This window comes from Saimiri boliviensis, chromosome 7 (genome assembly GCF_048565385.1).
Source record: "Saimiri boliviensis isolate mSaiBol1 chromosome 7, mSaiBol1.pri, whole genome shotgun sequence".
Taxonomy (NCBI): Eukaryota; Metazoa; Chordata; class Mammalia; order Primates; family Cebidae; genus Saimiri; species Saimiri boliviensis.
The window spans coordinates 50,983,822-50,995,838 of record NC_133455.1 but is presented as its reverse complement, the minus strand read 5'-3'; the positions used below and the strand labels follow the sequence as shown (position 1 = coordinate 50,995,838).

General features: G+C 34.9%; 1 protein-coding gene across 16 annotated transcripts in view; it reads right to left on the bottom strand.

The window, feature by feature from the left end:
• PPFIA2 (PTPRF interacting protein alpha 2) overlaps positions 1 to 12,017 on the bottom strand; it is a 500,797-nt gene that overhangs the window by 201,804 nt on the left and 286,976 nt on the right. The window lies entirely within an intron of this gene.

Here is a 12,017-nt window from a genome sequence, read left to right as displayed (position 1 = left end):
ATTGGAAGAAATATTCAAGATCTAAAAGCAGAAATAAACATACAAATTTCAAAATGAAAAGAATGGGGAAAATTGACCCCATTGACTGGTTAACATATATTGCTGTTATGAAGTACCTTAATTCATTATTCAAAACATGCTAATTCATGTTTATTATATACATTTTATTACAATACACTGCTTAGATGGGTGTATATATGAAGTGTATTTCAAAATATATCAGCTACATCACACTGAATCTAATGTTGATAAGGTTTTCCTAGAGTAATTTAAGTATTTAAGTTCACCTAATTTTATGAACTCCAAAAATCATATACTTTAATATCTATATAACAATGTTTATGCAGAATACAGTGGATCTTCAGAATAACAGCACTGTTAAATGTGCTATTTTGAGATTAAGAAATGTATTTTATTTGTTAACAAGATGAAGCAGGGGAATCTACTTTTTTTTTTTTTTACAAAATAATAAATATGCATAAGATTTGATAACATTATGTAAGATTTTCTTATTGTGTATTGCTCAGTTTTTCGAAAAGGTAAGCTTCATGTGGACGGGGACTTTGACTTGTTCACTGTTACACCACCAGTATCTAGTACATAGTGGGAGTGCAAATAATATTTATTTTTAGTTAATAAAAATAGGTCACATTGTCACCAAAACATTGGGGGTTCTCGAGAATTCTATCTTCATGTGGTTAATGACACTGTGAAGTAATCTTCACTGGCCTCCTTCCCCTAAATGGGATCAGAGATCATATGATATGGTATTTTTACTAATGGTGGAAAGTTTCTTTACACAGAGAAAAGGTTATTTAATAAGAAGACCAGGAAATTCAACTATTCTGCTATTCTACATTATAAACAAATATTTAATTAAAAATAATATAATAAACCTTTAGAGTGATTTTCAGTAGTAAAATTGATGGTTATCAAATATTTAAGTATTTGAGAAAACTTAGCTCTAGGCTGAGAAGGCACTCAGAAGATGAAAGAAAAAAAAAAAAAAAATGGAGACAGTTTTGGTTAACCTAACCTCCCGGAAGGCAAATTTAGTGAAAATTAAATGAATATGATGATTATGCAAAGTTGGGGAAGATTTGGAATTTATATTTTTGTTTGCTTCAAACCACTTACTTTGCTTAGTTTCTCTAAATGGCTTCAGCCCAAGTGAATACTTCACAGACCTTAGAATAGACTTTAGGGCTAGATTCTAGATCAAAGAGTTCGTTGTTACATTTTGGCTACACAGGGATAAATGTTTTCTCCCCTAATTTTGCCTGCTTAAATGTTGCTAATACTCTGAGCATTTTACTTAGGTAGTAAATGGAAATGAAACAAATATAAAGCAATAAACCTATCTCTAGAAAATAAATTATTTTTCATATACTGCATAATTTTGATAGAGAAAAGAAGTGATACATGAAGATTCTTTACTGCATGTTATTAACAAATAGGCATTTAGAAACAATTTTATGCTTGTGTATATTATGACACTAAGATAAAACATAAATAAAATCTGTATTTTACCATCATGCTAATTATAAAACATATATGTGTCTGCTAGAATTATAACATTAGATATCTCTAGGTGTGAAATTATGAATGAATTTTGGTTTTTGGCTTCCTCCCACCACGTATTTCTTTTTTTTTTCTTTTTTTTTTTTTTTTTGAGACACGAGTTTCGCTCTTGTTACCCAGGCTGGAGTGCAATGGCACGATCTCGGCTCACCGCAACCTCCGCCTCCTGGGTTCAGGCAACTCTCCTGCCTCAGCCTCCTGAGTAGCTGGGATTACAGGCACGTGCCACCATGCCCAGCTAATTTTTTGTATTTTTAGTAGAGACGGGGTTTCACTATGTTGACCGGGATGGTCTCGATCTCTTGACCTCGTGATCCACCCGCCTCGGCCTCCCAAAGTGCTGGGATTACAGGCTCCCACGTATTTCTATCATCAAACTTTCTACAGTGGAGAAGTATGCTTTTGTGCTTTGAAAATAAGAGAAACTATAATTGTTTAAGTTCACTAAAACAATCAAGCTTTAAAACAGAAAGCAGAAATTAGTCAAGATGTTATAAGTGACAGAAGACTTGGCCTTTTTTATTATCATGGCACTGATTCTGAGTAGGCTAGTGACTCCATGTATTAAGATTAGTCTTACATTTATTAAGTTCCTAGCAAATATCAGGTGCTACTTTCACATTCATTATACCATCTTGTTCTCTAAATCCCTAAGGAGGGAGTCTCACTCCCATCTTATAGCTGAGGAAACTGACTAATGATAAGCTGTAAGCCTAAATTCACAAAACTCAGAAGCCATAGGCAGTGAGTCAACTCTGAACATAATTCTCCACATTGCAAGTGTAGTGCTTTTCTACTATTTCATTCTGAATCTAGTTGTTAGTTGGGTTTATATTATTCAGATTTGGAGTATATTTAGAGGTGCCCTTTTTCCTTACCTGAAATATTAAATAATATTACTATTGATAAGGCTTGGCTCTCTGTCCCCACCCAAATCTCACATTGAATTGTAATAGTCCCCATGTGTCAAGAGCAGGAACAGGTGGAGGTAACTGAATAATGGGGGTGGTTTTCCTTCATACCACTTTCCTGATAGTGAGTGAGTTCTCACAAGATCTGATGGTTTTATAAAAGGGAAACCCCTTTCACTTGGTCCTCATTCTCTTGCCACTACCATGTAAGAACTGTCTTTTACCTTCTATCATGATTGTGAGTCCTCCCCAGAAACATGGAACTGTGAGTCTATTAAACCTCTTTTTCTTTATAAATTATGCAGTCTTGGATATATCTTTATCAGCAACGTGAAAAAGAATTAACACAACTACAATTATGTTGCATGATCCCCCTTAATTAGTCCAGTCAGAGTGTGGGGAGCTAGAAGGTCCAAGGTATAGTATTCCTTCCACACAGAGCAAAAAGTGTTAGACCAGTATGTTCTATGTATTTGAGACCACATAGAGGCTGAAACCTCACATGGAGGTAATCATACATTTTTTATACTTTGACAGTTATCTTTTCTATACCTACTCTCCTTACCATAAACATGAACTGAGCCTCATATCATCTTACAAAGATATCAGTAACAGAAAATACGGTTAACATTGATTGTGACCTTATGGTACGTATGCCATGTCCTCTGCCAAGCAATTTATATTAATCACCTCAATAATCCTAATAATACACTGTAAGAAACCACTAAACTCTCACTGAGGCCTAGAGAAATTAAGTAATTTGTTCAAAGTCACACACCTAGTCAATAATGGAGTTGGGCTTTGAACCCAGACAATCTAATTCATGCTAAGTGATTATAAGTTGTTTGCTTCCCCCGACCACAGGCTTTTCCCTTTTGATTTGTGCTTCAATTTTTGGAAAAATTATCTTTCCCAAGATCACTAAACTTTCAGAACTTTTTTACCCTCAAACATATCAAATTTAAACCAACTTTAACTTTCAAAATTCACACCACTCCAAACATGGCTCTTTCATAACTAATTTGCTTTACTACTTATAGAACAATAGCAACTATTAATACATTTTGAGTAATTGGCACTTTGTTTTGCCATGCCCCAAGCTAACTATTTTACTTGAATTATACCGTCTACTCCTTATTTTTCAGATAAGGACACCGAAGCTTAGCAGTGATGAATAACTTGTTCAAACTCACAGCTAAATATGACCCACTGTGTGAGTCTAAAACTTTTAGATTTTTGCAACACTGCCTCTTTCTGGTTGAAAATGGAAACTCTCTTATCAAATGTCTCAGGCATACTGAGATTATCATCCTTCTAACTATCCAGCCATTCATACAACATTTATTGAACACCTATCACATATCACACCCTGTGCTAGATGCTGAAGATATGAAGATAACATAGCACAGTTTTTGCAGTAGCCCTCATAGAACTTTCAGAATTCACATTTGAGGCCCATTAGGGATCTCTGTCATTAACAAGCAGTCAAAACCCATCACCAAAGTGCCACACACATAGCAATTCTAGTCTATACCCTTTAGAATTCATATTCCCTCAAAATTTTCCTTCTTAGGTTGTCTGTCTTCTTCATCTACTGTCAAAAATTTCTCTTTCCTATTTCCATTTCTACCTTTTCATATTTTCAGCTTTTTTCCTGTTTCTTTTACAAACTATCTACTATGCCTCGAATACTCTTCATCATCCTGTTGCCTAATTCATTTTTAAAGCACTAGTTAGCCTTCTTAATGCTTTAAAATACCTAATTATATTTTTTTATAATAACTGAATTATGTGTTTGTCTCCTGCACATAAACAATACAATCCTTTAAGGCAAGGTTGTTAGTGTTTTTTTGTTTGTTTGTTTGTTTTTGGGACAGAGTCTTGCTCTGTCACCAGGCACCAGGCTGGAGGGCAGTGTTGTGAGCTTGGCTCACTGCAACCTCCGCCTCCTGGGTTCAAGCAATGCTCCTGCCTCAGCCTCCCAAGTAGCTGCGACTACAGGTGTGTATCACCATGCCCAGCTAATTTTTGTATTTTTTAGTAGAGACGGGGTTTCTACCATGCTGGCCAGGATGGTCTTAATCTCTTGACCTCATGATCCGCCTGCTCCCAAGTTAGTGTATTTTTTATATCCTTAGGTCTTAGCATAGTTCCTGGAAAATTGCATAAACAATAAAACTATGTTGTGATAATAAATAAATGGCTTGCTTTCCTCAAATTTCAAACTTTGATACCAAAATAATTTTAAAAGTTATTATTGGAGTTTCTTTTTCTGAGATTATAATTTTCTTAACATATAAAAGATAGAATATTCTTTTTTAATTTGTAGCTTTTTTGTCTATATTGAAATATACTATTTGACATAGCAGTGACATTATCTGTCATGCTTTATAGCGCATATATATACGGTAATACAGTGGCTACTTGGAAGCTGCCAAATTTAACAAATTATTCAAAAAATCTTCTCTGATCCTGGCAGTTTCTGCAAAGAGATCTGCAGTATACCTCCAACCTAGGAATAGGCTAACTCTAGTGCTGAAGCTTATTATCATGAAAGCATAATTTTGTGATTTAAATATTTGTGCTGAATGCAAAGATGGTAGAATGAATGAGAGCATGTGCATCTGAGAGAAAATGAATGTGGCAGAAGAAATAATGAAAATATTTTCTATTCCTTAGTGATTTGGGCCTATTGCTCTGAATAATTCATGCATTCAGATTTATTATTTGTTCACTGGTCTTTCTCATTCTTAAAGTGAAAGTGTGTGTTTAACCAATATGTTATTTCTCTAGTCTAGCATTTCTCAAATTATGTTTTTAGAACAATATTTCCACAAGATTCCCAGAAAAAAAAAATTCACTGGGAACAACCTAGATTTCCATATATAGAAAAATGTATGAATTAAATATAGTAAATGTGCATGATGGAATATTATGCAAAAGGAAGAATAAATAGGTTAGATTTTCGTATAGCAACATGGAAAGATTTCAAAAATATAATTTTGAGTGAAAAAGGTATGAAACAGAATACAATATATAACATAAAGTATTATCAGAAGCTTAAAGCAGTAAGAAGTAAATGTTAGAATGAATCTTTATTCATACTTCAACATGTCTGAATTAAAAGAAATCTGTAGAAAGAGCTAAGTGTGTTTGAATCCGTGAGATAAGAGAATTAGATCAGTCACCAGCTACTAAGCATACTCAACAATTTTTCAGACTATTTTGTTCTCAAACCAGTGCCTGCCAAATACTTTCTCTTTCCAAAGAGTAAAATGACTTTCCCCATTTATATTTTGTCCCTTGGAATTTTAAAGAACAGTCAAGATCTAGACCACACAGTGCCATCACAGTACCCTCAGAGCAAAGGGAGGGGTGCTCTTCTCCTTCTTAGTGTGTCCTCAGGCACATCACAAACACATATGTAGTGAACCCTGTTCTTAGTGCTGGAAAGGTGACAAGCAAAGAAGCAAGTTAAGGTCCCTGCTCTTGATATGTTTATATGCATTCGGGGAATTAATCATTCAAACTACTTTTTCTCTGAAATGAATCTTTTCTAGCCATTTCTATCCCTCTCAATGCCAATTCATTTCATGGTATAAAGCATTAGTTTCTTTTTTTAAAAAAAGAGGAAAATTAAATAACTTTTTTCTCTCAGTATCTTAGTATTTTAAAAGTATTCCTTCTTATATACTAACACAAGTCATCTAACTTCTGTGCCCTCCTAAATTTATTACAAGTCTCTTAAATTACATAAAATCTGAAGTTCCTCTATTTCAGCTAATATACCCCATTGTTACCTTTTTACTTATTTTCTTCCTCATCTAATCATTAAAACAAAAAACAAAAAAACATGGTCTTGCTTGTCTTCAAAGAAAATACAGGGGTCTTAGTATGTTGCCCAGCTTATCTCAAACTCCTGGCCTCAAGCAGTTCTCCCACCTCCAGCTTGGCTTTCCAAAACACTAAGATTACAGTTGTGAGCCACTGAGCCTGGCTCTTTTCTTAAATATCATTTCTTAAGTACTAATTACATTCTAGGTACATTGTTAGGAACTTTACATCTGTTAGGTAGTTTATTCATTATAGCAGTGTTATTATTCCCAGAACACAGATGGGAAAAGTAGAATTGATTAAGTATTTCTATCAAGACCCATTCTATTATATGGCAATGCTGGTGCCAACATCCCTGAAGCCTGTCATATCCCAGAGCAAAGATAAGCTGTCTTGTATCTTATCAGTGGTTTCACTCTTTTGTGCTGACTTCTAAGCTAAGGGTGAGCTTGAGTAATTCAAGTGTCTGCTGCTAATATATCTAATGACAGGCCTTAGGTCAATATGTTGTTTTAGTTTAATGCAAATAAGCTTCTCTCATTTTGATCTCTGCATATGTTATTTGCAAAGTGAGAAATACAGGGGCAAAGCATAATTTCACTCAGTTCTTGTGCCTATTTACATTCTGTTAAGAGTAACCTGGACAGGAAATGAAAGAGTGTATAATTTCTTCTGGTTAACTTTCCTCTTCTTTTCAAATTATGCCTTTTCTACCTGGTAAATCCTATAGCCTCTCAGGCTACCTACTCTCAAAGAGAATTCTATTTTTAAACAGGTTCATCTTTAAACTCATTTTCTGATATTTAATAGTAAACATAATAGAGCTTGAACAAAAAAATCTAACTTCCCTGACTCGTTTCAGATGGTATGCTTATTTGAGGAGGTTTAATTAAGAAAATAAATGACGTATTTTTTCATTTACTAAATGCTTGAAAGGCCTTGATTTGATAGATGAGTCCTCTCCTCAGGAAAGCAGGTCAAGAGAAGCTGTATAATAAGAGGAAAATTCAGCCTTTCAATTTTAAGTCAATGACACCAGACAGTCTCCAGAGAAATCTGAGACAATTCATTCATCTTGATTATAATTTTAATACTCTTTACCTTTCATTTAAAGCTGTATTTCCTAATCTTGTGAGCCACTTAATTAATGAACTGAAAATGGCCTTATTTCTGCAGCCATCTATCTGAATAAGTCCTGCCTTGAAGAATTGTGAATGCAGACCAGTTTGAGAGAGAAGAGGAAAAAGAAATGGCGAGTTGGAATTCAGCTTCACTAAACACTGCCAACACCCTCACCAACCACAAAAAAGCATCTTTTAAGTTTATTCTTCAACCATTTGTGCAAATCAAAAATAGCTCTCAGGAAAGCATATGGCATGGAAGCATGCTGATTTGACCATCTAGCATTTCAAACAGAAAAAATTAACTGCCTCAAAATGCTTATTTTATAATGACTTCCTTAGGCTATGCCCCTTATTTACCGTATTTTGGTGTTTCCTCCTTTAAACTTTAATAATTCTTCTAGCAATTCTATTTGTAATACTCAGTGGAAAGCTTTGGATTTTAAATTTATATTTGCATGTAATTTCACATAAATTTACCTGCAAAAAGATATGTATATTCTTACCCAAACCACAGGACATACTTTCTAGAACCAATTAATAATAGAAGTATTACATTTGAGAGATTAAAAACAAATCAACAACAAAAATATATTTCTCAAATTTTATATCTACACATATATCAGTATATTAGGTGGTAAAAATACAGAAGAGTCTTTAGAAATTTAGTCTGGAAATCATTTAGTTTGGGAAGAAAGGTATATGGAAATTAATACTTCATCATTATATCACTATATATATGCAATATCTTTATTTTATTATGTAATCAAATACGGTGCTAATGACCTCCATTTTTATAATTGCCTTCTGGTCTCACATGAGCCCAGGGAATGCTGTCATCCAAAATTACTGTATAAAACAGCCCAAGTCTCATGGTCAGCCCTGGGCCAGACAGCTCGAAGGAAGAATCGCCTGCATAACTAATGCAATGTGGCAGGCACAACTGGACTCAGAACTTTCACAAAAATCACTGGGTAAGAAGACTGCTTATGTTAAAAAAAAAAAAAGGTTTAAATTCCATGTGCATTATATTTCGTGCCCCCTTGATTTGTTATGTATCTATATTCCAATTACAGAGCTTTTTTGTCTTCTTCCTAAAACTGCATAATAGAAGACTATGTTAATGTATTATGGTGACCTGGGGATGCGAGCCTATTTGAAATCCAACATGATACAAAAGTCATTCCCTTGGTAGATGTGTACTTGGGTACTTGGTAACTTTTGTTTTCAAAATCTTCTAATCAAGGTACCTAGAATCCTTCAAAAAGTGGATGATTGTAGAAATCAAAATTGTCAAGCAGTCTCAGGCTGTCTGACCATGAAGCCATAAATCACTCACCATGCTCCTACTGAAATGTACCTATCTTATATCTTATTCGTACTCTGCTTTGTGGACACCAAATTCTCAATATATGTATAGAGCTGCCCCAGGTACTAGGCTCTCTTTAACATTAGCCTGCTAGAGATGATTCAGCTTGTTCTTTAACTACTGGAGAGCGGCAGTGTCGCTACATATGGGTTGGGAGCATATTTGGAGGTGAGGTAGAGGTTGTCAGTATCCCCACATTGGCCGTTCTGCTGGCACTGTATTGTTTCTGCGGTCCCTAGGCACATTTGCTCAATCATCTATTAAAAATATTATATACATATTTGTAAAATATACACATATATATGTAAAATTTTAAGAGATTAAAACATTTACCTGCCCTCGAAAATATCGTGCACCCCAGACTGCCTGTGTACTTCCTGTGACTTACAGGTAAACTGGCCTTAAACTCTGCCTTTTCATGGAAGTTGTGTATGGCATAATCCATACAATACAGATTCCAGAAGGAATTGGAGTTAGGTGCATATCTCGGTCAGTAACAGTGAACTTTTAAAGTGTCAGTTATCTATCTGGGTCATGGAGGTAGCATTATCTTTTTTTATAGAATTCATATGGGTAAAATGAGATCATCAGTATAAACATAATTAGCATAGGTCCTGGTTACAGTAGATGTCCAACAAATGATGTATATGCTCAGTTTTCTTTAAACCATATGTGGTTATTCTACATATAATTTTGATTTCTTACATGACCCAATTTTCCTTATTATAATAATATATTTCATTAAATGCTTTAGGACTTGCAAAAACCCTGCAGTTTTTTACCTCGAATGATAACTAAAATATAACTCAAGAGTCACCTACCCAAGGCTCATTATTACTCATTGCCCTTTTTATTTGGAAAGCCCTGATACTGAAACTAATTATATATCAGGGACAAGAGGGTTATCCTCAAGCATAACAATAAAAATGAGAAAGTTCTACTATATCATTAGTGAACTAGCATGGCAGAAGTGATTGACAGTATGATACAGTAAAAATACTCGGCATATTTTTGAGGGAAAATGTCTTATTGTACCCTTCTGTTCCTGTGTTCCTTTAGTAATTCTTGCTGATCAAAAATTTACATTACTACTACCTAAGACACATCAAGTGACATTCTATAATGTTAATGTCTATAAGGGTAGAATCTATGAGGAAATTCTCTAGATATCATAAAACTGTGCTTAAAAGATTCCTTAAACATGTCTCTGACTTTATCTTCCATTATCCTCTCCTCATCTCTCTGATTGCATCTACTATTACTAGCCCAGGGCTCATGTATCTCTCAAGATGTTTTCTGGTGTCTGAAATACAATGATAATATAAAAACATATTTGAGAAGTTTTTAATGAACCTTTGCATTGCTTGCACTGAAATGCTGTTTGAGAGGAGCCCAGGGGCCTACAAGTCTGACCAGAAACCAGGGTTACAGCCTGAAGTCTTTCACAGATTCCCTGACCCAGATGAGTGGGATGTAGCCTGCTGAATGAAGCTCCCACCTCATCCCTTGGCTCTGGCTCTAAGTTTGAGTAACTGCTTTAGTCCCAAATCCTGTCCCACTGCATATGATTAGAATGAGAGAGACAAACCCAGTGGCTTGGAATCACGACTGAAGTTACTCCCTCCAAGTTTCTTTTCCCTTTGACCTGCTCCACATCCCCTTTATTTTCTCCAAATAGAAAAAAATAAAACAAAACCTTGTTCTGGTCTTACTGTATCGAGTATATGAAAGAAGAGAGAGGGAGGTCATTAGGAAGCAATTCTAACAGAGAAACCAACCTAGTTCTTCAGCCAGTTAATGAATGCTCTTGCCCTCAATTTCGACTCATCTTCATGGAGGAGAAGGAAAAATCTACAATCTCTACAAATGCTCAAAAGATTTTTTTTTTTGCTTATTTGATGCTTCATGAATTTGAACATTTATTAAAACTCGACATTCTAAGTATGTTAGTACAATCACCTGGCCCAGTAAGCATTGTAGTTAAAGCATGTCAGGGCTGAGTCATTGCCAACCAAATACTCTTTTGGCAGGAAAAGCCAATTTTCAACAGCTCTGGCAGTGTAAAGCAGGAGGTATGTTTGACAAGATGCTGCATATTAATTTAAAAGGCTTTAGCATCTGGTTAGATAACACCTGCTGTGGCAAACACTCCCAGACACACAAAATAGCATTCGAGCTGAATATTTAAATCTCCCAACATAGCTATACAAAGCTCTAACACTAAACTAAACAAAACAAAATCACATCTCTCTAGCAATCCGTTATAATTACATAACCAAAAATATTTGGGCTACAATATTGTTTGCTGTTCATTAAGCTGAAATGCTGTAGTGGGTGCTATAGAAGTTGTAAAATTTATTGAAACATTTTTCTGTCTTGGAGAATTTTGCTGTGTGTAACATTTAAAATTACACACTGTAGCTGAGAAAATAACACTTTGTGTTCTAATATGCTATATCAATATACAGCTAAAGCAGTTCATCAGTGGTGGGCTGGGGTGAAATCATGAAATAATAGAGAAAAAGAAGCAAACCATGAAAGAGAAAGCTGGAAAGGCTCTTCTAAGCACTGTGTCTGTGAAAGTACATCCCAGCCTAAGGATTGTAGTTGTCTGGGAATAGGGGTGTATGTGTGTTCTGGAATTGTTAGGACACACTTACATGACATGATGTCATCAAATGCTCAAATAATATAACACATTCTAATTCCATAGATACTAAGGGATATTTTTACATGACTCAAATTTTCTGTGTCAATTACTGTAGAGAAGGAACTTGCCCTTGTCAGCCTAGGTTGGACACTGGCTCACTTGACAACTGCATTTCTCTCTGGAAATTTTAAAAATTGACACCTTAATCATTCTTCTATTTACTCCACAAAATATTACTGGATGCATAATATGTAAGAGATCCTGTGAAATTTTTCACACATTAAAATGTGTACAATGGTAAAAAAGACATAGTAAACAGAAGTAACTGAACAATAATTATAGTGGAATGTGATAAATGTTGAGATGGGGTTATATCCAGGGCATCCAGCATGCATCCCTGTAGGAGGGTATGTGTGTGAAGGGAGCATCTAAGATGAAATGTGAAAAATGAGTAAGAGCCAGGTAAAATACATGTTTTATGAAAATTCTTGCAGATTAAGGGAACATCATGATCAACTTTCTAAAACCTAAAAAAGCCTAAGCATACTAAA